We start from the raw sequence: 26,932 nt of genomic DNA, 5'->3' as shown, positions 1-26,932 counted from the left end.
CGTCTCTCTCGACTTTCCGCCTGACTCTCGTCCGAAGCCTCTCTCTCCTGTCCTGCCTGGCTCTCGTCCCAAGCCTCTCTCTCCTGTCCTGCCTGACTCTTGTCGGAAGCCTCTCTCTCCTTATCTTTCTGACTCTCTGCCCAGACTTCACTTTTCTTTCCCGTCTGACTCTCGTACCAAGCCTCTCTCTCCTGTCCTGCCTGACTCTCGTCAGAAAGCCCACACTTCACTTTTCTTTCCCTGCTGACTCTCGTACCAAGCCTCTCTCTCCTGTCCGACCTGACTCTCGTCCCAAGCCTCTCTATCCTCTCTGTCATGACTCTCGTCCCAAGACTCCGTATCATGTCTTGCCTTACTCACGTCCCAATCCTATCTCTCCTGCCCTTACTGACTCTCACCCCAAGCATCTCTACCCTGTCTTGTCTAACTCTAGTCCCAAGCCTGTCTCTCCTATCCTGCATGACTCATCCCAAGCCTCTATGTCTTGTCCAGCCTGATTCTCGTCGACAGCGTCTCTTTCCAGTCCTGCCTGACTCTCGTCCCAAGCCTCTCTCTCCTCTCCTGCCTCAATCTCGTTGCAATCCTCTCTCTCCTGTCCAGCCTGATTCTCGTCGTAAGCCACTCTCTCCTGTCCTGCCTGATTCTCGTCCCAAGCTTCTCTCTCCTGTCTTGACTGACTCACGCCCCAAGCCTCTCTCTCCTGTCCTGCTTGACTCTCCTCCCAAGCATCTCTCCGCTGTCCTGTCTGACTCTACTCCCAATCCTCTCTCTGCTCTCCTGCCTGACTCTCGTCCGAAGCCACTCTCTTCTGTCCTGCCTGACTCTCGTCCCAAGCCTCTCTCTCCTGTCTTGCCTGACTCTCGTCCTAAGCCTTTCTCTCTCTCCTGTCCTGACTGATTCTCGTCCAAAGCCTCTTTCTCCTGTCTGGTTAGATTCTTGTCCCAAATCTATCTCTCCCGTCCGACCTAACTCTCGTCCTAAGTCTCTCTATCCTCTCCGGCATGTGTCTCGTCGCGAGCCTGTCTCTCCTGCCCCGTCTGACTCTCGTCTCAAGCCTCTCTCTCCTGTCCTATCTAACTCTTGCCCCAATCCCCTCTCTCCTGTCCTGCCTGACTCTCGTCCCAAGCCCCCCTCTCCAGTCCTGCCTGAATCTCTTCCCAAGCCTCTCTCCTGTCCAGCATGAATCTCGTTCCAAGCCTCTCTCTCCTCTGCTTCCTGACTCTCGTCCCAAGACTCTCTATCCTATCCTGCCTGACTCTCGTCCTAAGCCTCTCTCTCCTGTCCTGCCTGGCTCTCGTCCCCAACCCCTTTCTACTCTCGATCCTGACTCTCGTTCCGAGCCTCCCTCTCCTGTGCTTCCTGACTCTCGTCCCAAGCCTCTCTCTCCTGTGTTGCCTGACTCTCAAATCAAGCCTCTCTCTCCGCTCCAACCTGACTCTCGTCCCAAGCCTCTCTCTCCGTCCTGCCTGAGTCTCGTCCCAAGCCTCTCTCTCCTGTCCTGCCATGAGTCTCGTCCAAAGCCTCTGTCTCCTGTCCTGCCTGGCTCTCTCCAAAAGACTCCCTCTCCAGTCTTGCCTGAATCTCTTCCCATGCCTCTCTCTCCAATCCAGCCTGATTCTCGTCCTAAGCCTCTCTCTCCTGTCCTACCAGAGTCTCGTCCCAAGGCCCTCTCTCCTGTCCTGCATGACTCTCGTCCCAAGCCCCCCTCTCCAGTCCTGCCTGACTCTCTTCCCAAGCCTAGCTCCTGTCCAGCATGACTCTCGTCCCAAGCCTCTCTCTCCTCTGCATCCTGACTCTCGTCCCAAAACTCTCTATCCTATCCTGCCTGACTCTCGTCCCAAGCCTCTCTCTCCTGTCCTGCCTGGCTCTCGTGCCAAACACCTCTCTACTCTCGATCCTGACTCTCGTTTCGAGCCTCCCTCTCCTGTGCTTCCTGACTCTCGTCCCAAGCCTCTCTACTCTCGATCCTGACTCTCGTTCCGAGCCTCCCTCTCCTGTGCTTCCTGACTCTCGTCCCAAGCCTCTCTCTCCTGTCTTGCCTGACTCTCGAATTAAGCCTCTCTCTCCGCTTCAACCTGACTCTCGTCCCAAGCCTCTCTCTCCTGTCCTGCCTGAGTCTCGTCCCAAGCCTCTCTCTCCTGTCCTGCCATGAGTCTCGTCCAAAGCCTCTCTTTCCTGTCCTGTATGGCTCTCTTCCCAAGACTCCCGCTCAAGTCCTGTCTAACTCTCTTCCCATGAGTCTCTCTCCAATGCAGCCAGATTCTAGTCCCAAGCCACTCTCTACTGTCCTACCAGAGTCTCGTCCCAAGTCTCTCTCCCCTCTCCTGCCTGAGTCTCGTCCCAAGCCTCTCTCTCCTGTCCATCCTGACTCTCGTCCCAAGCGCCTCTCTCCTGTCCTGCCTGATTCTCGTCCCAAGCCTCTCTCTCCTGTCCTGCTATGAGTCTCGTCCAAAGCCTCTCTTTCCTGTCCTGTATGGCTCTCTTCACAAGACTCCCTCTCCAGTCCTGTCTGACTCTCTTCCCATGACTCTCTCTCCAATCCAGCCAGATTCTCGTCCCAAGCCACTCTCTGCTGTCCTACCAGAGTCTCGTCCCAAGTCTCTCTCCCCTCTCCTGCCTGAGTCTCGTCCCAAGCCTCTCTCTCCTGTCCATCCTGACTCTTGTCCCAAGCGTCTCTCTCCTGTCCTGCTGACTCTCGTCCCGGGCCACTCCATCCTGTCCTGCCGAACTCTCGTCCCAAGCCTCTCTCTCCTGTCCTGCCTGGCTCTCGTCCCCAGCCCCTCTCACCTGTAGAGCCTGACTCTCGTCCCGAGCCTACCTCTCCTGTGTTTCCTGACTCTCTTCCCAAGCCTCTCTCTCCTGTCCAGACTGACTCTCTTCACAAGCCTCTCTCTACCTTCCGGCCTGACTCTCGTCCCAAGACTCCCTCGCCTGCCCTACCTGACTCTCTTCCCATGTCCATCTCTTCTCTCTCATGTCCTGTCTGACTCTCGTCCGAAGCCTACCTCTCTTGCCCTACCTGACTCTCCTCCCAAGCCCCTCTCGCCTGTCCTGTCTGAATCTCGTCCCAAACCTTTCTCTCCTTTCCTGCTGACTCACCTCCCAAGCCTCTGTCTCCTCTTCTACCTGACTCTCGTCCCAAGCCTTTTGGTCCAGTCTTGCCTGACTCTCGTCCCAAGCCTCTCTCTCCTGTCCTGCCTGAGTCTCGTCCCAAGCCTCTCTCTACTGTCCTGCCATGAGTCTCGTCCAAAGCCTCTCTCTCCTGTTCTACCTGGCTCTCTTCAAAAGACTCCCTCTCCAGTCCTACCTGACTCTCTTCCCATGACACTCTCTCCAATCCAGCCTGATTCTCGTCCTAAGCCTCTCTCTCCTGTCCTACCAGAGTCTCGTCCCAAGGCCCTCTCTCCTGTCCTGCATGACTCTCGTCCCAAGCCCCGCTCTCCAGTCTTGCCTGACTCTCTTCCCAAGCTTAGCTCCTGCCCAGCATGACTCTCGTCCTAAGGCTCTCTCTCCTCTGCTTCCTGACTCTCGTCCCAAGACTCTCTATCATATCCTGCCTGACTCTCGTCCCAAGCCTCTCTCTCCTGTCCTGCCTGGCTCTCGTCCCCAATCCCTCTCTACTCTCGATCCTGACTCTCGTTCCGAGCCTCCCTCTCCTGTGCTTCCTAACTCTCGTCCCAAGCCTCTCTACTCTCGATCCTGACTCTCGTTCCGAGCCTCCCTCTCCTGTGCTTCCTGACTCTCGACCAAGCCTCTCTCTCCTGTGTCGCCTGACTCTCGAATTAAGCCTCTCTCTCCGCTCCAACCTGACTCTCGTCCCAAGCCTCTCTCTCCTGTCCTGCCTGTGTCTCGTCCCAAGCCTCCCTCTCCTGTCCTGCCATGAGTCTCGTCCAAAGCCTCTCTTTCCTGTCCTGCCATGAGTCTCGTCCAAAGCCTCTCTTTCCTGTCATGCCTGGCTCTCTTCACAAGACTCCTTCTCCAGTATTGCCTGACTCTCGTCCCAAGACTCTCTATACTATCCTGCGTGACTCTCGTCCCAAGCCTCTCTCTCCTGTCCTGCTGACTCACGTCCCAGGCCTCTGTCTCCTCTCCTACCTGACTCTCGTCCTCAGCCCCTCTCTCCTGTAGAACCTGACTCTCGTCCCAAGCCTCTCTCTCCAATCCTGCCTGACTCTCTTCCCAAGCCTCTCTCCTGTCCAGCCTGACTCTCGTTCCAAGCCTCACTCTCCTGTCCTGCCTGACTCTCGTCCCAAGCCTCTCTATCCTGTCATTCTTGAATCTCGTCCCAAGCCTCTCTCTCCTGTCCTGCCTGGCTCACGTCCCCAGCCCATCTCTCCTATAGAGCCTGACTCTCGTCCCGATGCTCAATCTCCTGTGCTTCCTGACTATCGTCCCAAGCCTCTCTCTCCTGTCCAGCCTGAATTTCGTTCCAAGAATCTCTCCACCTTCTGGCCTGACTCTCGTCCCAAGCCTTTCTCTCCTGTCCTGCGTGACTCTCGTAGCAATCCTCTCTCTCCTGTCCTGCGTGACTCGTCCTAAGCCTCACTCTCCTACCCAACCTGACTCTCCTCCCAAGCCCCTCTCTCCTGTCCTGTCTGACTCTCGTGTAAGCCTCTCTCTCCTGTCCTGCTGATTCACGTCCCAGGCCTCTGTCTCTTCTCCTACCTGACTCTCGTCCCCAGCCCCTGTCTCCTGTAGAGCCTGACTCTCGTCCCGGGCCTCACTCTCCTGTGCTTCCTGACTCTCGACCCAAGCCTCTCTCTCCTGTCCAGCCTGATTCTCGTCCGAAGCCTCTCTCTTCCTTTCAGCCTGACTCTCGTCACAAGACTCCCTCTCCTGCCCTACCTGACTCTCCTCCCAAGCCTCTCTCTCCTGTCCTGACTGACTCTCGTCCTAAGCCTCCCTCTCCTGCCCAACCTGACTCTCCTCCCAAGCCCCTCTCTCCTGTCCTGGACGACTCTCGTCCGAAGCGTCTTTCTCCTGTTCTGCTTACGTCCTAAGCCTCTCTCTACTCTCCTACCTGACTCTCGTCACAAGTCTCTTTGTCCTGTCCTGCCTGACTCTTGTCCCAAGCCTTTCTCTCCTGTCTTGCCTGACTCTCGTCCCACGTACTTCTCTCCCGCCCTACCTGACTCTCACCCCAAACCTCTCTCTCCTGTCCTGCCGACTCTCGTCCCAAGCCTCTGTCTCCTCTACTGCCTGACTCACGTCCCAAGCCTCTTTGTCCTGGTCTCTCTGACTTTCATCCAAAGCCTCCCCCTTCTGCCCTAGTGACTTTCGTCCTAAGCCTCTCTCTCCTCTCCTTTCTGACTTTCGTCCCAAGGTTCTTTCTCATGTATTCCCTGACTCACATCCCAATCCTCTTTCCCCTGTGTTGCATGGCTCTCGTCCCAAGCCTCTTTCTCCTGCCCTGCCTGACTCTATTCCGAATCCTCTCTCCCCAGTCCTGTCTGATTCTTTTCCCAAGCCTTTCTCTCCTATACTACCTGACTCTCGTCCCAAGTCTCTCTCCTGTCCAGACTGAATCTCGTCCCAAGGCTCTTTCTCATGTCTTCCCTGACTCACGTCCCAATCCTCTTTCTCCTGTGTTGCCTGGCTCTCGTCCCAAGCCTCTTTCTCCTGCCGTGCCTGACTCTATTCCTAATCCTCTCACCCCAGTCCTGTCTGATTCTCTTCCCAAGCCTTTCTCTCCTCTACTACCTGACTCTCGTCCCAAGTCTCTCTATCCTGTACAGACTGACTCTCGTCCCAAAGCTCTTTCTCATGTCTTCCCTGGCTCACATCCCAATCCTCTTTCTCCTGTGTTGCCTGGCTCTCGTCCCAAGCCTCTCTCTCCTCTCCTACCTGACTCTTTTCACAAGTCTCTTTTTTCCTGTCCTACCTGACTCTCCTCCCAAGCCTCCCTCTCCTGTCCTGACCGACTCTCGTCCGAAACCTCTCTCTCCTGTTCTGCTTACTCACGTTCCAAGCCTCTCTCTCCTCTCCTACCTGACTCTCGTCACAAGTCTCTTTTTCCTGTCCTGCCTGACTCTTGTCCTAAGCCTTTCTCTCCTGTCTCGCCTGACTCTTGTCTCAGGTATTTCTCTCCTGCCCTACCTGACTCTCGCCCCAAACCTCTCTCTCCTGTCCTGACTGACTCTCGTCAGAAAGCCTACAATTCACTTTTCTTTCCCTCCTGACTCTCGTACCAAGCCTCTCTCTCCTGTCCGACCTAACTCTCGTCCTATGTCTCTCTATTCTCTCCGTCGCGACTTTCGTCCCAAGACTCCGTATCATGTCTTGCCCTACTCACGCCCCAAGCCTCTCTCTCCTGTCCGTACTGACTCTCATCCCAAGCATCTCTCCCCTGTCCTGTCTGACTCTAGTCCCAAGCTTGTCTTTCCTATCCTCCCTGACTCTCGTCCCAAGCCTCTCTCTCCTCTCCGGCATGACTGTCGTCCCAAACCTCTCTCTCCTGCCCTACCTGACTCTCGTCCCAAACCTCTGTCTCCTGTACTGTCACAATCTCGTCCCAAGCCTCTCTCTCCTGTCCTGCCTGACTCTCGTCCCAAGCCTCTCTCTCCTGTCCTGCCTGGCTCTCGTCCCCAACCTCTCTCTCCTGTAGAGCCTGACTCTCGTCCCGAGGCTTCGTCTACTGTGCTTCCTGACTCTTGTTCCAAGACTCTCCTGTCCAGCCTGATTCTCGTCCCAAGCCTTTCTCTACCTTCCGTCCTGACTCTCGTCCCAAGACTCCTTCTCCTGCCCTACCTGACTCTCCTCCCAATCCTCTCTCTCCTGTTCTGCCTGACTCTCGTCCTAAGCCTCCCTCTCCTGCCAAAACTGACTCTCCTCCCAGGCCCCTCTCTCCTGTCCTGTCTGACTCTCGTCCAAGCCTCTCTCTCCTGTCCTGCTGACTCACGTCCCAGGCCTGTGTCTCCTCCCCTACCTCATTCTCGTCCCCAGCCCCTCTCTCCTGTAGAGCCTGACTCTCGTCCCGGGCCTCCCTCTCCTGTGCTTCTTGACTCTGGACCCAAGCCTCTCTCTCCTGTCCAGCCTGACTCTCGTCCAAAGCCTCTATGTACCTTTCAGCCTGACTCTCGTTCCAAGACTCCCTCTCCTGCCCTACCTGACTCTCCTCTCAAGCCTTTCTCTCCTGTCCTGACTGACTCTCGTCCTAAGCCTCCCTCTCCTGCCCGACCTGACTCTCCTCCCAAGCCCCTCTCTCCTATCGTGACCGACTCTCGTCCGAAACCTCTCTCTTCTGTTCTGCTTACTCACGTCCCAAGCCTCTCTTTCCCCTCCTGCCTGACTCTCGCCACAAGTCTTTTTTCCTGTCCTACCTACTCTTGTCCCAAGCCTTTCTCTCCTGTCTTGCCTGACTCTCGTCCTAAGTATTTCTCCTCTGCCCTACCTGACTCTCGTCCCAAACTTCTCTCTCCTGTCCTGCTGACTCTCGTCCCAAGCCTCTGTCTCCTCTCCTGCCTGACTCAGGTCCCAAGCCTCTTTGTCCTGGGCTCCCCCTTTTGCCCTAGTGACTCTCGTCCTAAGCCTCTCTCTCCTCTCCTTTCTAACTCTCGTCCCAAGGGTCTTTCTCATGTCGTCCCTGAATCACGTCTCAATCCTCTTTCACCTGTGTTGCCTGGCCCTCTTCCCAAGCCTCTTTCTCCTGCCCTGCCTGACTCTATTCCGAATCCTCTCTCCCCTGTCCTGTCTGACTCTCTTCCAAAGCCTTTCTCTCCTATACTACCTGACTCTCTTCCCAAGTCTCTCTCTCCTCTCCAGAGTGACTCTCGTCCCAAGCCTTTCTCTTCTGTCCTGCCTGACTATCGTCCCAAGTCTCTCTCTACTGTCCTGCCTGACTTTCTCCCCAGACTTCACTTTTGTTTCTCGCCTGACTCTCGTACTAAGCCTCTCTCTTCTGTTCTGCCTGACTGTCGTCAAAAACCCCATACATCAATTTTCTTTCCCGCCTGACTCTCGTACCAAGCCTCTCTCTCGTGACCAACCTGACTCTCGTCCTAATTCTCTCTATCCTCTCCGGCATGACTCTCGTCCCAAGCCTACCTCTCATGTCTTGTCTTACTCACGTCCCAAGCCTCTCTCTCCTGTCCTGCCTGACTCTCGTCCCAAGCATCTCTCCCGTGTCCTGTCTGACTCTAGTCACAAGCCTATCTCTCCTATCCTGCCTGACTCTCGTCCCAAGGCTTTCTCTCCTGTCCTGTCTAACTTTCGTCGCAAGCCCCTCTCACCTGTCCTGTCTGACTCTCGTCCCAAGCCTCTCTCTCCTGTCTTGCCTGACTCTGGAACCAAACCTCTCTCTCCTATCCAGCCTGACTCTCATCCCAAGCCTCTCTCTCCAGTCCTGCCTGAGTTTCTTCTCAAGCCTCTCTCCTGTCCAGCCTGGTTCTCGTCCCAAGCCTCCCTCTCCTGTCCTGCCTGACTGTCGTCCCAAGCCTCTCTATCCTGTCCTTCCTGAGTCTCGTCCCAAGCTTCCTTCTCCTTTCCTGCCTGGCTCTCGTCCCCAGCCCCTCTCTCCTGTAGAGCCTGACTCTCGTCCCAAGCCTCCCTCTCCTGTGCTTCCTGACTATCGTCCCAAGCCTCTCTCTCCTGTACAGCCTGATTCTCTTCCCAAGCCTCTCACCACCTTCCGGCCTGACTCTCGTCCCAAGCCTCTCTCTCCTTTCCTGCCTGACTCTCGTCGCAAGCCTCTCTCTCCTGTCCGTTTTGACTCTCTCCCAAGACTTCACTTTTCTTTCCTGCCTGACTCTCGTAGAAAGCCTCTCTCTCCTATTCTGCCTGACTCTCGTCCCAAGCATTTCTCCCGTGTACTGTCTGACTCTAGTCTCAAGCTTATCTCTCCCATCCTGCCTGACTCTCTTCCCAAGCCTCTCTCTCCTGTCCTGCCTCACTCTCGACGCAAGCCTCTCTCTCCTGTCCTGCCTCACTCTCGACGCAAGCCTCTCTCTCCTGTCCTGCCTGATTCTTGTCCTAAGCCACTCTCTCCTGTCCTGCCTGACTCTCGTCCCAAGCCTCTCTCTCCTGTCCTATCTAACTTTCGTCCAAAGCCCCTCTCACCTGTCCTGTCTGACTCTCGTCCCAAGCCTCTCTCTTCTGTCTTACCTGACTCTCGAACCAAACCTGTCTCTGCTATACGTCCTGACACACATCCCAAGCCTCTCTCTTCAGTCCTGCCTGACTTTCTTCCCAAGCCTCTCTCCTGTCCAGCCTGACTCTCGTCCCAAGCCTCCCTCTCCTGTCCTGCCTGACTCTCGTCCCAAGCCTATCTATCCTGTCCTTCTTGAGTCTCGTCCCAAGCCTCTCTCTCCTGTCCTGCCTGGCTCTCGTCCCCAGCCCCTCTCTCCTATAGAGCGTGACTCTCGTCCCGAGACTCCCTCACCTGTGATTCCTGACTATCGTCCCAAGCCTCTCTCCATCTTCCGGCCTGACTCTCGTCCCAAGCGTCTCTCTCCTGTCCTGCCTGACTCTCGTCGCAAGCCTCTCTCTCCTGTCCTTTCTAACTGTCTCCCCAGACTTCATTTTTCATTCCCGCCTGATTCTCGTACCAAGCCTCTCTCTTCTGTCCTGCCTGACTCTCGTCAGAAAGCCCACACTTCACTTTTTTTTCTCGCCTGACTCTCGTACCAAGCCTCTCTCTCCTGTCCGACACGACTCTCGTCCTAAGCCTTTCTATCCTTTCCGTCATGACTCTCGTCCCAACACTCCGCCTCATGTCTTGCCTTACTCACGTCCCAAGCCTCTCTCTCCTGAACGCACTGACTCATCCGAAGCATCTCTCCCCTGTCCTGTCTGACTCTAGTCCCAAGCCTCTCTCTCCTATCTTGCCTGACTCTCGTCCCAAGCCTCTCTCTCCTCTCTGGCATGACTCTCGTCCGAAACCTCTCTCTCCTGCCCTACCTGACTCTCGTCCCAAGCCTCTATCTCCTGTACTGTCACACTCTCGTCCCAAGCCTCTCTCTCCTGTCCTGCCTGGCTCTCGTCCCCAACCTCCCTCTCCTGTAGAGCCTGACTCTCGTCCCGAGGCTTCCTCTACTGTGCTTCCTTAGTCTCGTTCCAAGCCTCTCTCTCCTGTCCAGCCTGACTCTCGTCCAAGCCTCTCACTACCTTCCGTCCTGACTCTCGTCCCAAGACTCCTTTTCCTGCCCTACCTGAATCTCCTCCCAATCCTTTCTCACCTTTCTTGTCTGACTCTCATCCCAAGTCTCTCTCTCCTGTCATGCCTAACTTTCTTCCCAAGTCTCTCTCCTGTCCAGCCTGACTCTTGTCCCAAGCCTTTCTCACCTGTCTTGCCTGACTCTCGTCCCAAGTACTTCTCTCCTGCCCTACCTGACTCTCGCCCCAAACCTCTCTCTCCTGTCGTGCTGACTCTCGTCCCAAGCCTCTGTCTCCTCTCCTGCCTGACTCAGGTTGCAAGCCTCTTTGTCCTGGTCTCCCTGACTCTCGTCCAAAGCCTCCTCCTTCTGCCCTAGTGACTCTCGTCCTAAGCCTCTCTCTCCTCTCCTTTCTGACTCTCGTCAAAAGGCTCCTTCTCATGGATTCCCTGACTCTCGTCCCAAGTCTCTCTCTCCTGTCCGGACTGACTCTCGTCCCAAGCTTCTCTCTCCATTCCTGCATGACTATCGTCCCAAGCCTCTCTCTCCTGTCCTTCCTGACTCTCTCCGGAGACTTCACTTTTCTTTCCCGCCTGACTCTCGTAACAAGCCTCTCTCTCCTGTCCAACCTGACTCTCGTCCTAATTCTCTCTATCCTCTCCGGCATAACTCTCGTCCCAAGCCTCCCTCTCATGTCTTGCCTTACTCACGTCCCAATTCTCTCTCTTTCTCTCCTGCTTCACTCTCGTTGCAAGCCTCTCTCTCCTGTCCTTAATGATTTTCGTACTAAGCCACTCTCTCCTGTCCTGCCTGACTCTCGTACCAAGCCTCTTTCTCCTGTTCTGTTTGATTCTCGTCCCAAGCCTCTCTCTTCTGTCCTGCCTGATTTTCTCCCCAGACTTCACTTTTCTTTCCGGCCTGACTGTCGTCCTAAGCCTCTCTCTCCTGTCCTGCCTGACTCTTTTCACAAACCCCAGACTTCACTTTTCTTTCTCGCTTGACTCTCATACCAAGCCTCTCTCTCCTGTCAGACCTGACTCTCGTCCTAAGTCTCTCTTTCCTCTCTGGCATAACTCTCGTCCCAAGCCTCCCTCTCATGTCTTGCCTTACTCACGTCTCAGCATCTCTCTGTTGTCCTACCTGACTCTCCTCCCAAGCATCCCTTCCCTGTCTCGTCTGACTCTAGTCCCAAGCCTATCTCTCCTATCCTGCTTGACTCTCCCAAGCCTCTCTCTCGTCCTAAGACACTCTCTCCTGTCCTGCCTGACTCTCGTCCCAAGCCTCTCTCTCCTGTCCTATCTAACTCTCGTCCCAAGCCCCTCTCACCTGTCCTGTCTGACTCACGTCCCAAGCCTCTCTCTCCTGTCTTGCCTGACTCTCGAACCAAACCTCTCTCTGCTATCCAGCCTGACTCTAATCCCAAGCCTCTCTCTCCAGTCCTGCCTGACTCTCTTCCCAAGCCTCTCTCCTGTCCAGCCTGACTCTCGACCCAAGCCTCCCTATCCTGTCCTGTCTGACTCTCGTCCCAAGCTTCTCTATCCAGTCATCGTTGAGTCTCGTCCCAAGCCTCTCTGTCCTGTCCTGCCTGGCTCTCGTCCCCAGCCCCCCTCTCCTATAGAGCGTGACTCTCGTCCCGAGCCTTCCTCTCCTGTGCTTCCTGACAATCGTCCCAAGCCTCTCTCTCCTGTCCAGCCTGACTCTCGTCCCAAGCCTCTCTCCACTTCCCGGCATGACTCTCGTCCTAAGCTTCTCTCTCCTGTCCTGCCTGACTCTCGTCGCAAGCCTCTCTCTCCTGTCTTTTCTGACTCTCTCCCCAGACTTCATTTTTCTTTCCCGCTTGACTCTCGTACCAAGCCTCTCTCTCCTATCCTGCCTGACTCTCGTCAGAAAGCCCACACTTCACTTTTGTTTCCCTCCTGACTCTAGTACCAAGCCTCTCTCTCCTGTCCGACCTGACTCTCGTCCTAAGCCTCTCTATCCTCTCCGTCATGACTCTCGTCCCAAGACTCCGCCTCATGTCTTGCCTTACTCACGTCCCAAACCTCTCTCCCATGAACGTACTGACTCTCATCCCAAGCATCTCTCCCCTGTCCTGTCTGACTCTAGTCGCAAACCGGTCTCTCCTATCCTGCCTGACTCTCGTCCCAAGCCTCTCTCTCCTCTCCGGGATGACTCTCGTCCTAAACCTCTCTTTCCTGCCCTACCTGACTCTCGTCCCAAGCCTCTATCTCCTGTGCTGTCACACTCTCGTCCCAAGCCTCTCTATCCTGTCCTTCCTGACTCTCGTCCCAAGCCTCTCTCTCCTGTCCTGCATGGCTCTCGTCCCAAACCCCTCTCTCCAGTAGAGCCTGACTCTCGTCACGAGGCTCCCTCAGCTGTGCTTCCTGGCTCTCGTTCCAAGCCTCTCTCTCCTGTCCAGCCTGACTCTCGTCCCAAAACTCTCTCTACCTTCCGTCCTGACTCTCGTCCCAAGACTCCTTCTCCTGTTCTACCTGACTCTCCCCCCAAGTCTTTCTCACCTGTCCTGTCTGACTCTCATCCCAAGCCTCTCTCTCCAGTCCTGCCTAACTTTCTTCCCAAGCCTCTCTCCTGTCCAGCCTGACTCTTGTCCCAAGCTTTTCTCTCCTTTCTTGCCTGACTCTCGTCCCAAGTTTTTCTCTCCTGCCCTACCTGACTTTCGACCCAAACCTCTCTCTCTTGTCGTGCTGACTCTCGTCCCAAGCCTCTGTCTTCTCTCCTTCCTGACTCAGGTCCCAAGCCTCTTTGTCCTGGTCTCCCTAACTCTCGTCCCAAGCCTTCCCCTTCTACCCTAGTGACTCTCGTCCTAAGCCTCTCTCTCCTCTCCATTCTGACTCTCGTCACAAGACTCCTTCTCATGTCTTCCCTGACTCACGTCCCAATCCTCTTTCTCCTGTGTTGTCTGGCTCTCGTCCCAAGCCTCTTTCTCCTGCCCTGCATGGCTCTATTCCGAATCCTCTCTCCCCGGACCTGTCTGACTCTCTTCGGAAGCCTTTCTCTTCTATACTACCTGACTCTCGTCCCAATCCTCTCTCTCCTGTCCCGCATAACTCTCGTCCCAAGCATCTCTCCCGTGTCCTGTCTGACTCTAGTCCCAAGCCTCTCTTTCCAGTCCTGCCTGACTCTCGTCCCAAGTCTCTCTGTCCTTTCCTGCTTCACTCTCGTTGCAAGCCTCTCTCTCCTGTCCTGCCTGATTCTCGTCCTTAGCCACTCTCTCCTGTCCTGCCTGACTCTCGTACCAAGCTTCTCTCTCCTGTTCTGCTTGATTCTCGTCCCAAGCCTCTCTCTTCTGTCCTGCCTGATTTTCTCCCCAGACTTCATTTTTCTTTCCGGCCTGACTGTCGTCCTAAGCCTCTCTCTCCTGTCTTGCCTGACTCTTTTCACAAACCCCAGACTTCACTTTTCTTTATCGCTTGAATCTCGTACCAAGCCTCTCTCTCCTGTTAAACTTAACTCTCGTCCTAAGCCTCTCTTTCCTCTCTGGCATGACCATCCTCCCAAGCCTCCCACTCATGTCTTGCCTTACTCACGTCCCAAGCATCTCTCTGCTGTCCTGCCTGACTCTCCTCCCAAGCATCTCTTCCCTGTCTTGTCTGACTCTAGTCCCAAGCCTATCTCTCCTATCCTGCTTGACTCTCTTCCCAAGCCTCTCTCTCCTGTCCTGCCTCACTCTCGACGCAAGCCTCTCTCTCCTGTCCTATCTGACTCTCGCCCTAAGCCACTCTCTCCTGTCCTGCCTGACTCTCGTCCCAAGCCTCTCTCTCCTGTCCTATCTAACTCTCGTCCCAAGCCCCTTTCACCTGTCATGTCTGATTCTCGTCCCAAGCCTCTCTCTCCTGTCTTGCCTGATTCTCGAACCAAACGTCTCTCTGCTATACAGGCTGACTGTCATCCGAAGCCTCACTCTCCAGTCCTGCCTGACTCTCATCCGAAGCTTCTCTCTCCAGTCGTGCCTGACTCTCTTCCGAAGCCTCTCTCCTGTCCAGCCTGACTCTCGTCACAAGCCTCATTCTCCTGTGCTTCCTGACTATCGTTCCAAGCCTCTCCCTCCTGTCCAGCCTGACTCTCGTTTCAAGCCTCTCTCCACCTTCCGGCCTGACTCTCGTCGCAAGCCTCTCTCTCTTGTCCTACCTGACTCTCGTCCCAAGCCTCCCTCTCCTGCCCAACCTGACTCTCCTCCCAAGCCCCTCTGTTCTGTCCTGTATGACTCTCGTCTAAGGCTCTCTCTCCTGTCCTGCTGACTCACGTCCCAGGCCTCTTTGTCCTCTCCTACCTGACTCTCTTCCCCAGCCCCTCTCTCCTGTCCAGCCTGACTCTCGACCCAGGCCTCCCTCTCCTGTCCTTCCTGACTCTCGTCCCAAGCCTCTCTATCCAGTCCTGCCTGGCTCTCGTCCCAAGCCTCTCTCTCCTGTCCTGCCTGGCTCTCGTCCCCAGCCCCTCTCTCCTATAGAGCGTGACTCTCGTCCCGAGCCTCCCTCTCCTGTGCTTCCTGACAATCGTCCCAAGCCTCTCTCTCCTGTCCAGCCTGACTCTCGTCCCAAGCCTCTCTCCACCTTCCGGCCTGACTCTCGTCCTAAGCTTCTCTCTCCTGTCCTGCTTGACTCTCGTCGCAAGCCTCTCTCTCATGTCCTTTCTGACTCTCTCCCCAGACTTCACTTTTCTTTCCCGCCTGACTCGTACCAAGCCTCTCTCTCCTATCCTGCCTGACTCTCGTCAGAAACCCTACACTTCACTTTGTTTCCCTCCTGACTCTAGTACCAAGCCTCTCTCTCCTGTCCGACCTGACTCTCGTCCTAAGCCTCTCTATCCTCTCCGTCATGACTCTCGTCCCAAGACTCCGCCTCATGTCTTGCCTTACTCACGTCCCAAACCTCTCTCCCATGAACGTACTGACTCTCATCCCAAGCATCTCTCCCCTGTCCTGTCTGACTCTAGTCGCAAACCGGTCTCTCCTATCCTGCCTGACTCTCGTCCCAAGCCTCTCTCTCCTCTCCGGGATGACTCTCGTCCTAAACCTCTCTTTCCTGCCCTGCCTGACTCTCGTCCCAAGCCTCTATCTCCTGTACTGTCACACTCTCGTCCCAAGCCTCTCTATCCTGTCCTTCCTGACTCTCGTCCCAAGCCTCTCTCTCCTGTCCTGCATGGCTCTCGTCCCAAACCCCTCTCTCCTGTAGAGCCTGACTCTCGTCACCAGGCTCCTTCAGTTGTGCTTCCTGGCTCTCGTTCCAAGCCTCTCTCTCCTGTCCAGCCTGACTCTCGTCCCAAAACTCTATCTACCTTCCGTCCTGACTCTCGTCCCAAAACTCCTTCTCCTGTCCTATCTGACTCTCCTCCCAAGTCTTTCTCACCTGTCCTGTCTGACTCTCATCCCAAGCCTCTCTCTCCAATCCTGCCTGACTTTCTTCCCAAGCCTCTCTCCTGTCCAGCCTGACTCTTGTCCCAAGCTTTTCTCTCCTTTCTTGCCTGACTCTCGTCCCAAGTTTTTCTCTCCTGCCCTACCTGACTTTCGACCCAAACCTCTCTCTCTTGTCGTGCTGACTCTCGTCCCAAGCCACTGTCTTCTCTCCTTCCTGACTCAGGTCCCAAGCCTCTTTGTCCTGGTATCCCTAACTCTCGTCCAAAGCCTTCCCCTTCTACCCTAGTGACTCTCGTCCTAAGCCTCTCTCTCCTCTCCATTCTGACTCTCGTCACAAGACTCCTTCTCATGTCTTCCCTGACTCACGTCCCAATCCTCTTTCTCCTGTGTTGTCTGGCTCTAGTCCCAAGCCTCTTTCTCCTGCCCTGCCTGACTCTATTCCGAATCTTCTCTCCCCAGACCTGTCTGACTCTCTTCGGAAGCCTTTCTCTTCTATACTACCTGACTCTCGTCCCAATCCTCTCTCTCCTGTCCAGCATAACTCTCGTCCCAAGCATCTCTCCCGTGTCCTGTCTGACTCTAGTCCCAAGCCTCTCTTTCCAATCCTGGATGACTCTCGTCCCAAGCCTCTCTGTCCTTTCCTGCTTCACTCTCGTTGCAAGCCTCTCTCTCCTGTCCTGCCTGACTCTCGTACCAAGCTTCTCTCTCCTGTTCTGCTTGATTCTCGTCCCAACCCTCTCTTTTCTGTCCTGCCTGATTTTCTCCCCAGCCTTCACTTTTCTTTCCGGCCTGACTGTCGTCCTAAGCCTCTCTCTCCTGTCTTGCCTGACTCTTTTCACAAACCCCAGACTTCACTTTTCTTTCTCGCTTGAATCTCGTACCAAGCCTCTCTCTCCTGTTAAACTTAACTCTCGTCCTAAGCCTCTCTTTCCTCTCTGGCATGACTCTCGTCCCAAGCCTCCCACTCATGTCTTGCCTTACTCACGTCCCAAGCATCTCTCTGTTGTCCTGCCTGACTCTCCTCCCAAGCATCTCTTCCCTTTCTTGTCTGACTCTAGTCCGAAGCCTATCTCTCCTATCCTGCTTGACTCTCTTCCCAAGCCTCTCTCTCCTGTCCTGCCTCACTCTCGACGCAAGCCTTTCTCTCCTGTCTTGCCTGACTCTCGCCCTAAGCCACTCTCTCCTGTCCTGCCTGACTCTCGTCCCAAGCCTCTCTCTCCTGTCCTATCTAACTCTCGTCCCAAGCCCCTTTCACCTGTCATGTCTGATTCTCGTCCCAAGCCTCTCTCTCCTGTCTTGCCTGATTCTCGAACCAAACGTCTCTCTGCTATCCAGGCTGACTCTCATCCGAAGCCTCTCTCTCCAGTCCTGCCTGACTCTCATCCGAAGCCTCTCTCTCCAGTCCTGCCTGACTCTCTTCCGAAGCCTCTCTCCTGTCCAGCCTGACTCTCGTCACAAGCCTCACTCTCCTGTGCTTCCTGACTATCGTTCCAAGCCTATCCCTCCTGTCCACCCTGACTCTCGTCCCAAGCCTCTCTCCACCTTCCAGCCTGACTCTCGTCGCAAGCCTCTCTCTCTTATCCTACCTGACTCTCGTCCTAAGCCTCCCTCTCCTGCCCAACCTGACTCTCCTCCCAAGCCCCTCTGTTCTGTCCTGTATGACTCTCGTCTAAGGCTCTCTCTCCTGTCCTGCTGACTCACGTCCCAGGCCTCTTTGTCCTCTCCTCCCTGACTCTCTTCCCCAGCCCCTCTCTCCTGTCCAGCCTGACTCTCGACCCAGGCCTCCCTCTCCTGTCCTGCCTGACTCTCGTCCCAAGCCTCTCTATACAGTCCTGCCTGGCTCTCGTCCCCAGCCCCTCTCTCCTATAGAGCGTGACTCTCGTCCCGAGCCTCCCTCTCCTGTGCTTCCTGACAATCGTCCCAAGCCTCTCTCTCCTGTCCAGCCTGACTCTCGTCCCAAGCCTCTCTCCACCTTTCGGCCTGACTCTCTTCCTAAGCTTCTCTCTCCTGTCCTGCTTGACTCTCGTCCCTCTCCTGTGCTTCCTACTCTCGACCTAAGCCTCTCTCTCCTGTCCACCCTGACTCTCTTCCGAAGCCTCTCTCTATCTTTCAGCCTGACTCTTGTCCCAAGACTCCCTCTCCTGCCCTACGTGTCTCTCCTCCAAAGCCTCTCTCTCCTGTCCTGACTGAGTCTCGTCCTAAACCTCCCTCTCCTGCCCGACCTGACTCTCCACCAATGCCCCTCCCTCCTGTCCTGACCGACTCTCGTCCGAAAACTCTCATGTTCTGCTTACTCACGTCCCAAGACTCTCTCTCCTCTCCTACCTGTCTCTCGTCACAAGTCTCTTTGTCATGTCGCGCCTGACTCTTGTCCTAAGCCTTTCTCTCCTGCCTTGCCTGTTTCTCGTCCCAAGTATTTCTCGCCTGCCCTACCTGCCTCTCGCCCAAAACCTCTCTCCTGTCCTGCTGACTTTTGTCCAAACCCTCTGTCTCCTCTCCCAAGCCTTTTTGTCCTGGTCTCCCTGACTCTCGTCCAAAGCTTTACCCTTCTGCATTAGTGACTCTCGTCCTAAGCCTCTCTCTCCTCTCCTTTCTGACTCTCGTCCCAAGGCTCTTTCTCATGTCTTCCGTGACTCACGTCTCAATCCACTTTCTCCTCTGTTGCCTGGCTCTCGCCCCGAACCTCTTTCTCCTACCTGCCTGACTCTATTCCGAATCCTCTCTCCCCAGTCGTGTCTGACTCTCTTCCCAAGCCTTTCTCTCCTATACTACCTGACTCTCGTCCCAAGTCCCTCTCTCCTGTCCAGACTGACTCTCGTCCCAAGCCACTCTCTCCTGTCCTGCCTGACTATCGTCCCATGCCTCTCTTTCCTGTCCTGCGTGACCCCCTCCCCATACTTCACTTTTCGTTCCCGCCTGACTCTCGTACTAAGCCTCCCTCTTATGTACTGCCTGATTCTCGTCACAAAACCCAGACATCACTTTTCTTTCCCGCCTGACTCTAGTACCAAGCCTCTCTCTCGTGTCCAATCTGACTCTCGTCCTAATTCCCTCTATCCTCTCCGGCATGACACTCGTCCCAAGCCTCCGTCTCATGTTTTGCCTTACTCACGTCCCAAACCTCTCTCTCATGTCCTGCCTGACTCTCGTCTCAAGCATCTCTCACGTGTACTGTCTGACTCTAGTCCTAAGCCTCTCTCTCCTATCATGCCTGACTCTCGTCGTAAGCCTCTCTCTCCTGTCCTCCCTGATTCTCGTCCTAAGCCACTCTCTCCTGTCCTGCCTGACTCTCGTCCCAAGCCTCTCTGTCCTGTTCTCCTTGATTCTCTTCCCAATTCTCTCTCTCCTGTCCTGTCTGACTCTCTCCCCAGACTTCACTTTTCTTTCCGGCCTGACTCTCGTCCCAAGCCTCTCTCTCCTGTCCTGCGACTCTTTTCACAAACCCCAGACTTCACTTCTCTTTCCCGCTTGACTCTCGTAACAAGGCTTTCTCTCTCCTGTCAGACCTGACTCGTCTTAAGCCTCTCTTTCATCTCTGGCATGACTCTCCTCCCAAGACTCTTTCTCATGTCTTGTCCTACTCACGACCCAAGCCTCTCTCTGTTGTCCTAATTGGCTCTACTTCCAAGCATCTCTTCCCTGTCTTGTCTGACTCTAATCCCAAGCCTATCTCTCCTATCCTGCCTGACTCTCTTCACAAGCCTCTCTCTTCTGTCCTGCCTCACTCTCGACGCAAGCCTCTCTCTCCTATCCTGCCTGACTCTCGTCCTAAGCCACTCTCTCCTATCCTCCCTGATTCTCGTCCCTAGCATCTCTCTCCTGCCCTATCTATCTCTCGTCCCAAGCCCTTGTCACATGTCCTGTCATGTCCTCGTCACAAGCCTATATCTCCTGTCTTGCCTGACTCTCGAAACAAACCTCTCTCTGCTATCCAGCCTGACTATCATCCCAAGCCTCTCTCTCCAGTCCTGCCTGACTCTCTTCCCTAGCCTCTCTCCAGTCCAGCCTGACTCTCGTCACAAGCCTCCATCTCCTGTCCTGCCTGACTCTCGTCCGAGGCCTCTCTATCCTGTCCTTCCTGAGTCTCGTCCCAAGCCCCCATCTCCTTTCGTGCCTGGCTCTCGTCCCCAGCGCGTCTCTCCTGTAGAGCCTGACTCTCGTCCCGAGGCTCACTCTCCTGTGCTTCCTGACTATCGTCCCAAGCCTCTCTCTCCTGTGCAGCCAGACTCTCGTCCCAAGCCTCTCTCCACGTTCCGGCCTGACTCTCGTCCTAAGCCTCTATCTCCTGTCATGCCTGACTCTCCTCCCAAGCCTCTCTCAACTGTCCTTTCTGACTCTCTCCCCAGACTTCACTTTCCTTTCCAGCCTGATTCTCGTACCAAGCCTCTCTCTTCTTTCCTGCCTGACTCTCGTCACAAACCCAAGATTTCACTTTTCTTTCCCGCCTGACTCTCGTACCAAGCCTCTCTCTCCTGTCCAACTTGACACTCGTCCTAATTCTCTCTATCCTCTCCAGCATGACTCTCGTCCCTAACCTCCCTCTCATGCCTTGCCTTACTCACGTCTCAAGCCTCTCTCTCCTGTCCTGCCTGACTCTCGTCCCAAGCATCTCTCCCGTGTCCTGTCTGACTCTAGTCCCAAGCCTCTCCTTCCTATACTGCCTGACTCTCTTCCCAAGCCTCTCTCTCCTGTACTCCTCACTCTCGACGCAATTCTGTCTCTCCTGTCCTGCCTCACTCTCGTCCCAAGCCTCTCCAGTCCTGCCTGACTTTCTTCCCAAGCCACTCTCCTGTCCAGCCTGACTCTCGTCCCAAGCCTCCCTTTCCTGTCCTTCCTGAGTCTTGCCCCAAGCCTCTCTCTACTGTCCTGCCTAGCTCTCGTCCACAGTCCCTCTTTCCTGTCCAGCCTGACTCTCGTCCCAAGCCTCTTTCGACCTTCCGGTCTGACTCTAGTCCCAAGCCTCTCTCTCCTATCCTGCCTGACTCTCGTCCCAAGCCTCTCTCTCCCGTCCTGCCTCACTCTCGTCGCAAGCCTCTCTCTCCTGTCCTGCCTGACTCTCGTCCCAAGTCTCTCTCTCCTGTACTGCCGGACTCTCTCCCCAGACTTCACTTTTCTTTCCCGCCTGACTCTCGTACGAAGCCTCTCTCTTCTGTCCTGCCTGACTCTAGTCACAAACCACAGACTTCACTTTTCTTTCCCGCCTGACTCTCGTACCAAGCCTCTCTCTCCTGTCCAACGTGACTCTCGTCCTAATTCTCTCTATTCTCTCTGGCATGACTCTCGTCCCAAGCCTCCCTCTCATGTCTTGCCTTACTCATGTCCCTACCTCTCTCCCCTGTCTGCCTGACTCTCGTCCCAAGCCTCTCTCTCCTGGCCTATCTAACTCTCGTACCAAGCCCTTCTCACCTGTCCTGCCTCACTCTCGTCCCAATCCTCTCTCTCCTGTCTTGCCTGACTCTCGAACCAAACCTCTCGGTGCTCTCCAGCCTGACTCTCATCCCAAGTCTCTCTTTCCAGTCCTGCATGACTTTCTTCCCAAGCCTCTCTCCTGTCCAGCGTGACTCTCGTCCCAAGCCTCCCTCTCCTGTCCTTCCTGAGTCTCGTCCCAATCCTCTCTCTCCTGTCCTTCCTGTCTCTCGTCAACAGCCCCTTTTTCCTGTAGAGCCTGACTCTCGTCCCGAGCCTCCCTCTCCTGTGCTTCCTGACTATCGCCCCAAACCTCTCTCTCCTGTCCTTCCTGAGTCTCGTCCCAAGCCTCTCTCTCCTGTCCTGGCTGAACCTCGTCGCAAGCTTCTCTCTCCTGTCCGTTCTGACTCTCTCCCCAGACTTCACTTTTCTTTCCCGCCTGACTCTCGCCCGAAGCCCCTCTCTCCTGTCCTGCCTGACTCTCGTGAGAAAGTCCACATATCACTTTTCTTTCCCTCCTGACTCTCGTACCAAGCCTCTCTCTCCTGTCCGACCTGACTCTCATCCTAAGCCTCACTATCCTCTCCGTCATGACTCTCGTCCCAACTCTCCGTCTCATGTTTTGCCTTACTCACGTCCCAAGCCTCTCTCTCCTGTCCGTACTGACTCATCCCAAGCATCTCTCCCCTGTCCTGTCTGACTCTAGTCACAAGCCTGTCTCTCCTATCCTGCCTGACTCTCGTCCCAAGCCTCCCTCTCCTCTCCGGCATGACTCTCGCCCCAAACCTCTCCCCTGTCCTACCTGACTCTCTTCCCATGCTTCTATCTCCTGTACTGTCACAATCTCGTCCCAAACCTCTCTATCCTGTCCTGCATGACTCTCGTCCCAAGCGTCACTTTCCTGTCCTGCCTGGCTGTTGTCTCCAGCCCCCCTCTCCTGTAGAGCCTGACTCTCGTCCCGAGATTCCCTCTACTGTGATTCCTGACTCTCGTTAGAAAGGCTCTCTCTCCTGTCCAGCCCAACGCTCGTCCCAAGCCTCTCTCTACCTTCCGTCCTAACTCTCGTCCCAAGACTCCTTCTCCTGCTCTAAATGACTGTCCTCCCAAGCCTCTCTCTCCTGTCCTGCCTGACTCTCCTCCTAAGACTCCCTCTCCTGCCCAACCAGACTCTCCTCCTAAGCCCCTCTCTCCTCTCCTGTCAGACTCTCGTCCAAGCCTCTCTCTCCTGTCCTGCTGACTCACGTCCCAGGCCTCTGTCTCCTCTCCTACCTGACTCTCGTCACCAGCACCTCTCTCCTGTAGATCCTGACACTCGTCCCGGGCCTCACTCTCCTGTGCTTCAAGACTATCGTTCCAAGCCTCTCTCTCCTGTCCTGGCTGAACCTCGTCGCAAGCCTCTCTCTCCTGTTCTTTCTGACTCTCTCCCCAGACTTCACTTTTCTTTCCCGCCTGACTCTCGTCCCAAACCCCTCTCTCCTGTCCTGCCTGACTCTCGTCCCAAGCATCTCTTCCGTGTCCCTGTCTAACTCTAGTCCCAAGCCTATCTCTACTATCCTGAGTGACTCTATTCCCAAGCCTCTCTCTCCTGTCCTACCTCACTCTCGACGCAAGCCTCTCTCTCCTGTCCTATGTAACTCTCATCCCAAGCCCCTCTCACCTGTCCTGTCTGACTCTCGTCCCAAGACCCTCTCACCTGTCCTGTCTGACTCTCGTCACAATCCTCTCTCTCCTGTTTTGCCTGACTCTCGAACCAAACCTCTCGGTGCTATCCAGCCTGACTCTCATCCCAAGCCTCTCTTTCCAGTCCTGCCTGACTTTCTTCCCAAGCCTCTCTCCTGACCATCCTGACTCTCGTCCCAAGCCTGTCTCTCCTGTCCTTCTTGAGTCTCGTCCCAAGCCTCTCTCTCCTGTCCCGCCTGGCTCTCGTCCCCAGCCCCTCTCTCCTGTAGAGCCTGACTCTCGTCCCGAGCCTCCCTCTCCTGTGTTTCCTGACTATCGTCCCAAGCCTCTCTCTCCTGTCCTTCCTTGAGTCTCGTCCCAAGCCTCTCTCTCCTGTCCTGGCTGAACCTCGTCGCAAGCCTCTCTCTCCTCTCCTTTCTGAATCTCTCCCCAGAATTCTGTTTTCTTTCCCGCCTAACTCTCGTACCAAGCCCCTCTCTCCTGTCCTGCCTGACTCTCGTCAGAAAGTCCACACCTCACTTTTCTTTCCCCCCTGACTCTCGTACCAAGCCTCTCTCTCCTGTCCGACCTGACTCTCGTCCTAAGCCTTACTATCCTCTCCGTCATGACTCTCGTCACAACTCTCCGTCTCATATCTTGCCTTACTCACGTCCCAAGCCTCTCTCTCCTGTCCGTACTGACTCTCATCCCAAGCATCTCTCCCCTGTCCTGTCTGACTCTAGTCCCAAGCCTGTCTCTCCTATCCTGCATGACTCTCGCCCCAAGCCTCCCTCTCCTCTCCGGCATGACTCTCGTCCCAAACCTCTCTCTCCTGCCCTAACTGACTCTCCTCCCAAGCGTCTATCTCCTGTACTGTCAAAATCTCGTCCCAAGCCTCTCTATCCTGTCCTGCCTGACTCTCGTCACAAACGGCACTTTCCTGTCCTGTCTGACTCTCGTCCAAGCCTCTCTCTCCTGTCCTGTTGACTCACGTCCCAGGCCTCTGTCTCCTCTCCTACCTGACTCTCGTCACCAGCCCCTCTCTCCTGTAGAGCCTGACAATCGTCCCGAGCCTCCCTCTCCCGTGCTTCTTGACACTCGACCTAAGCCTCTCTCTCCTGTCCAGCCTGACTGTCGTCCGAAGCCTTTCTCTACCTTTCGGCCCGACTCTTGCAAGACTCCCTCTCCTGCCCTACCTGACTCTCCTCCCAAGCATCTCTCTCCTCTCCTGACTGACTCTTGTCCTAAGCCTCCCTCCCCTGCCCTTCCTGACTCTCTTCCCAAGCCCCTTTCTCCTGTCCTGACCGATTCTCGTCCGAAACCTCTCTTTCCTGTTCTGCTTACTCACGTCCCAAGCCTCTCTCTCTTCTCCTACCTAACTCTCCTCAAAAGTCTCTTTATCCTGTTCTGCCTGACTCTTATCATAAGCCTTTCTCTCCTGTCTTGCCTGACTCTCGTCCCAAGTACTTCTCTCGTGCCCTACCTGACTCTCGCCCCAAACCTCTCTCTCATGTCCTGCTGACTCTCGTCCCAAGCCTCTGTCTCCTCTCCTGCCTGACTCAGATCACAAGCCTCTTTGTCCTGGTCTCACTGACTCTCGTCCAAAGCCTCCCCCTTCTGCCTTAGTGACTCTCGTCCTAAGCCTCTCTATCATCTCCTTTCTGACTCTCGTCCAAAGGCTCTTTTTCATGTCTTCCCTGACTCACGTCCAAATCCTCTTTCTCCTGTGTTGCCTGGCTCTTGTCCCAAGCCTCTTTCTCATGCCCTGCCTGACTCTATTCCGAATCCTCTCTCCCCAGTCCTGTCTGACTCTCTTCCCAGGCCTTTCTCTCATATACTACCTGACTCTCGTCCCAAGTCTCTCTTTCCTGTCCAGACGGACTCTCGTCCCAAGCCTCTCTCTCCTGTCGAACCTGACTATTGTCCCAAGCCTCTCTCTCCTGTCCTACCTGACTCTCTCCCCAGACTTCACTTTTCTTTCCCGCCTGACTCTCGTACCAAGCCTCTCTCTTCTGTCGTGCCTGACTCTCGTCACAAACCCCAGACATCACTTTTCTTTCCCGCCTGACTCTCGTACCAAACCTCTCTCTCCTGTCGAACCTGACTCTCGTCTTAATTCTCTCTATCCTCTCCGGCATGACTCTCGTCCCAAGCCTCCCTCTCCTCTCCTGCCTGACTCTCGTCCTAAGCATCTCTCCCGTGTCCTTTCTGAGTCTAGTCCCAAGCCTCACTCCCCTATCCTTCCTGACTCTCGTCCCAAGCCTCTCTCTCCTGTCCTGCCTCACTCTCGTCGCAAGCCTGTTTCTCCTGTCCTGTCTGACTCTTGTCCCAAGTCTCTCTCTTCTGTCCAGACTGATTCTCGTCCCAAGCCTCTCTCTCCTGTCCTTCATGACTATCGTTCCAAGCCTCTTTCTCCTGTTCTGCCTGACTCTCTCCCCAGACTTCACTTTTCTTTCCCGTCTGATTCTCGTACCAAGCCTCTCTCTTCTGTCCTGCCTGACTCTCGTCAGAAACCCCAGACTTCACTTTTCTTTCCCGCCTGACTCTCGTACCAAGCCTCTCTCTCCTGTCCGACCTGACTCTCGTCCAAAATCTCTCCATCCTCTCCGGCATGACTCTCGTCCCAAGCCTCCCTCTCATGTCTTGCCTTACTCACGTCCCAAGCCTCTCTCTCCTGTCCTGCCTGACTCTCGCCCCAAGCATCTCTCCCGTATCCTGTCTGACTCTAGTCCCAAGCCTATCTCTCCTATCCTGCCTGACTCTTTTCCCAAGCCTCTCTCTCCTGTCCTACCTGACTCTCGACGCAAGCCTCTCACTCCTGTCCTGCCTGACTCTCGTCCTAAGCAACTCTCTCCTGTTCTGTCTGACTGTTGTCCCAATCCTCTCTCTCCTGTTTTATCTAACTCTCGTCCCAAGCCCCTCTAACCTGTCCTGTGTGACTCTCGTCCCAAGCCTCTCTCTCCTGTCTTGCCTGACTCTCGAACCAAACCTCTGGCTGCTATTCAGCCTGACTCTCATCCCAAGCCTCTCTCTCCAGTCCTGCCTGACTTTCTTCCCAAGCCTCTCTCCAGTCCAGCCTGACTCTCGTCGCAAGCCTCCTTCTCCTGTCCTTCCTGAGTCTCGTCCCCAGCCTCTCTCTCCTGTCCTGCCGAGCTCTCGTCCCCAGCTCCCCTCTCCTGTAGAGCCTGACTCTCGTCCCGAGGCTCCATCTACTGTGCTTCCTGACTCTCGTTCCAAGCCTCTCTCTCCTGTCCAGCCTGACTCTCGTCCGAAGCCTCTCTCTACCCTTCGGCCTGAGTCTCGTCCCAAGACTCCCGCTCCTGCACTACCTGTCTCTCCTCCCAAGCCTCTCTCTCCTGTCCTGCCTGACTGTCGTCGTAAGCCTCCCTCTCCTGCCCAACCTGACTCTCCTCCCAAGCCCCTCTCTCCTGTCCTGACCGATTCTCGTCCGAAACCTGTGTCTTTTGTTTTGCTTACACACGTCCCAAGACTCTCTCTCCTCTCCTACCTGACTTCTCTCGTGCCCTACCTGACTCTCGCCCCAAACCTCTCTCTCATGTCCTGCTGACTCTCGTCCCAAGTCTCTTTCTCCTGTACTGCCTGACTCTTATCCCAAACCTTTCTCTCCTGTCTTTCCTAACTCTAGTCCCAAGTATTTCTCTCCTGCCCTACCTGACTCTCGCCCCAAACCTCTCTCTCCTGTCCTGCTGACTCTCGTCCTAAGTCTCTGTCTCCTCTCCTTTCTGACTCTCGTCCCAAGGCTCTTTCTCATGTCTTCCCTGACTCACGTCTCAATCCTCTTTCTCCTGTGTTACCTGGCTCTCGTCCCAAACCTCTTTCTCCTGCCCTGCCTGACTCTATTCCGAATCCTCTCTCCCCAGTCCTGTCTGACTCTCTTCCCAAGCCTTTCTCATTTATACTACCTGACTCTCGTCCCAAGTCTCTCTCTCCTGTCCAGACTGATTTTCGTCACAAGCCTCTCTCTCCTGGCGAACCTGACTATCGTCCCAAGCCTCGCTCTCCTGTCTTTCCTGACTCTCTCCCCAGACTTCACTTTTGTTTCCCGCCTGACTCTCGCACCAAGCCGGTCTCTTCTGTCCTGCCTGACTCTCGTCACAAACCCCAGACCACTTTTCTTTCCCGCCTGACTCTCGTACCAAGCCTCTCTTTCCTGTCCAACTTGATTCTCGTCCTAAATTCTCTCTATCCTCTCCGGCATGACTCTCGTCCCAAACCTCCCTCTCATGTCTTGCCTTACTCACGTCCCAAGCCTCACTTTCCTGTGCTTATTGACTATCGTCCCAAGCCTCTCTTTCCTGTCCAGCCTGACTCTCGTCCCAAGCCTCTCTCGACCTTCCGGCTTGACTCTCGTCCCAAGCCTCTCTCTCCTGTCTTGCCTGACTCT

This window comes from Panulirus ornatus, chromosome 11 (genome assembly GCF_036320965.1).
Source record: "Panulirus ornatus isolate Po-2019 chromosome 11, ASM3632096v1, whole genome shotgun sequence".
In the NCBI taxonomy this organism is placed as follows: domain Eukaryota; kingdom Metazoa; phylum Arthropoda; class Malacostraca; order Decapoda; family Palinuridae; genus Panulirus; species Panulirus ornatus.
The sequence above is the reverse complement of the archived record's forward strand: the minus strand, read 5'-3'. Positions refer to the sequence as shown.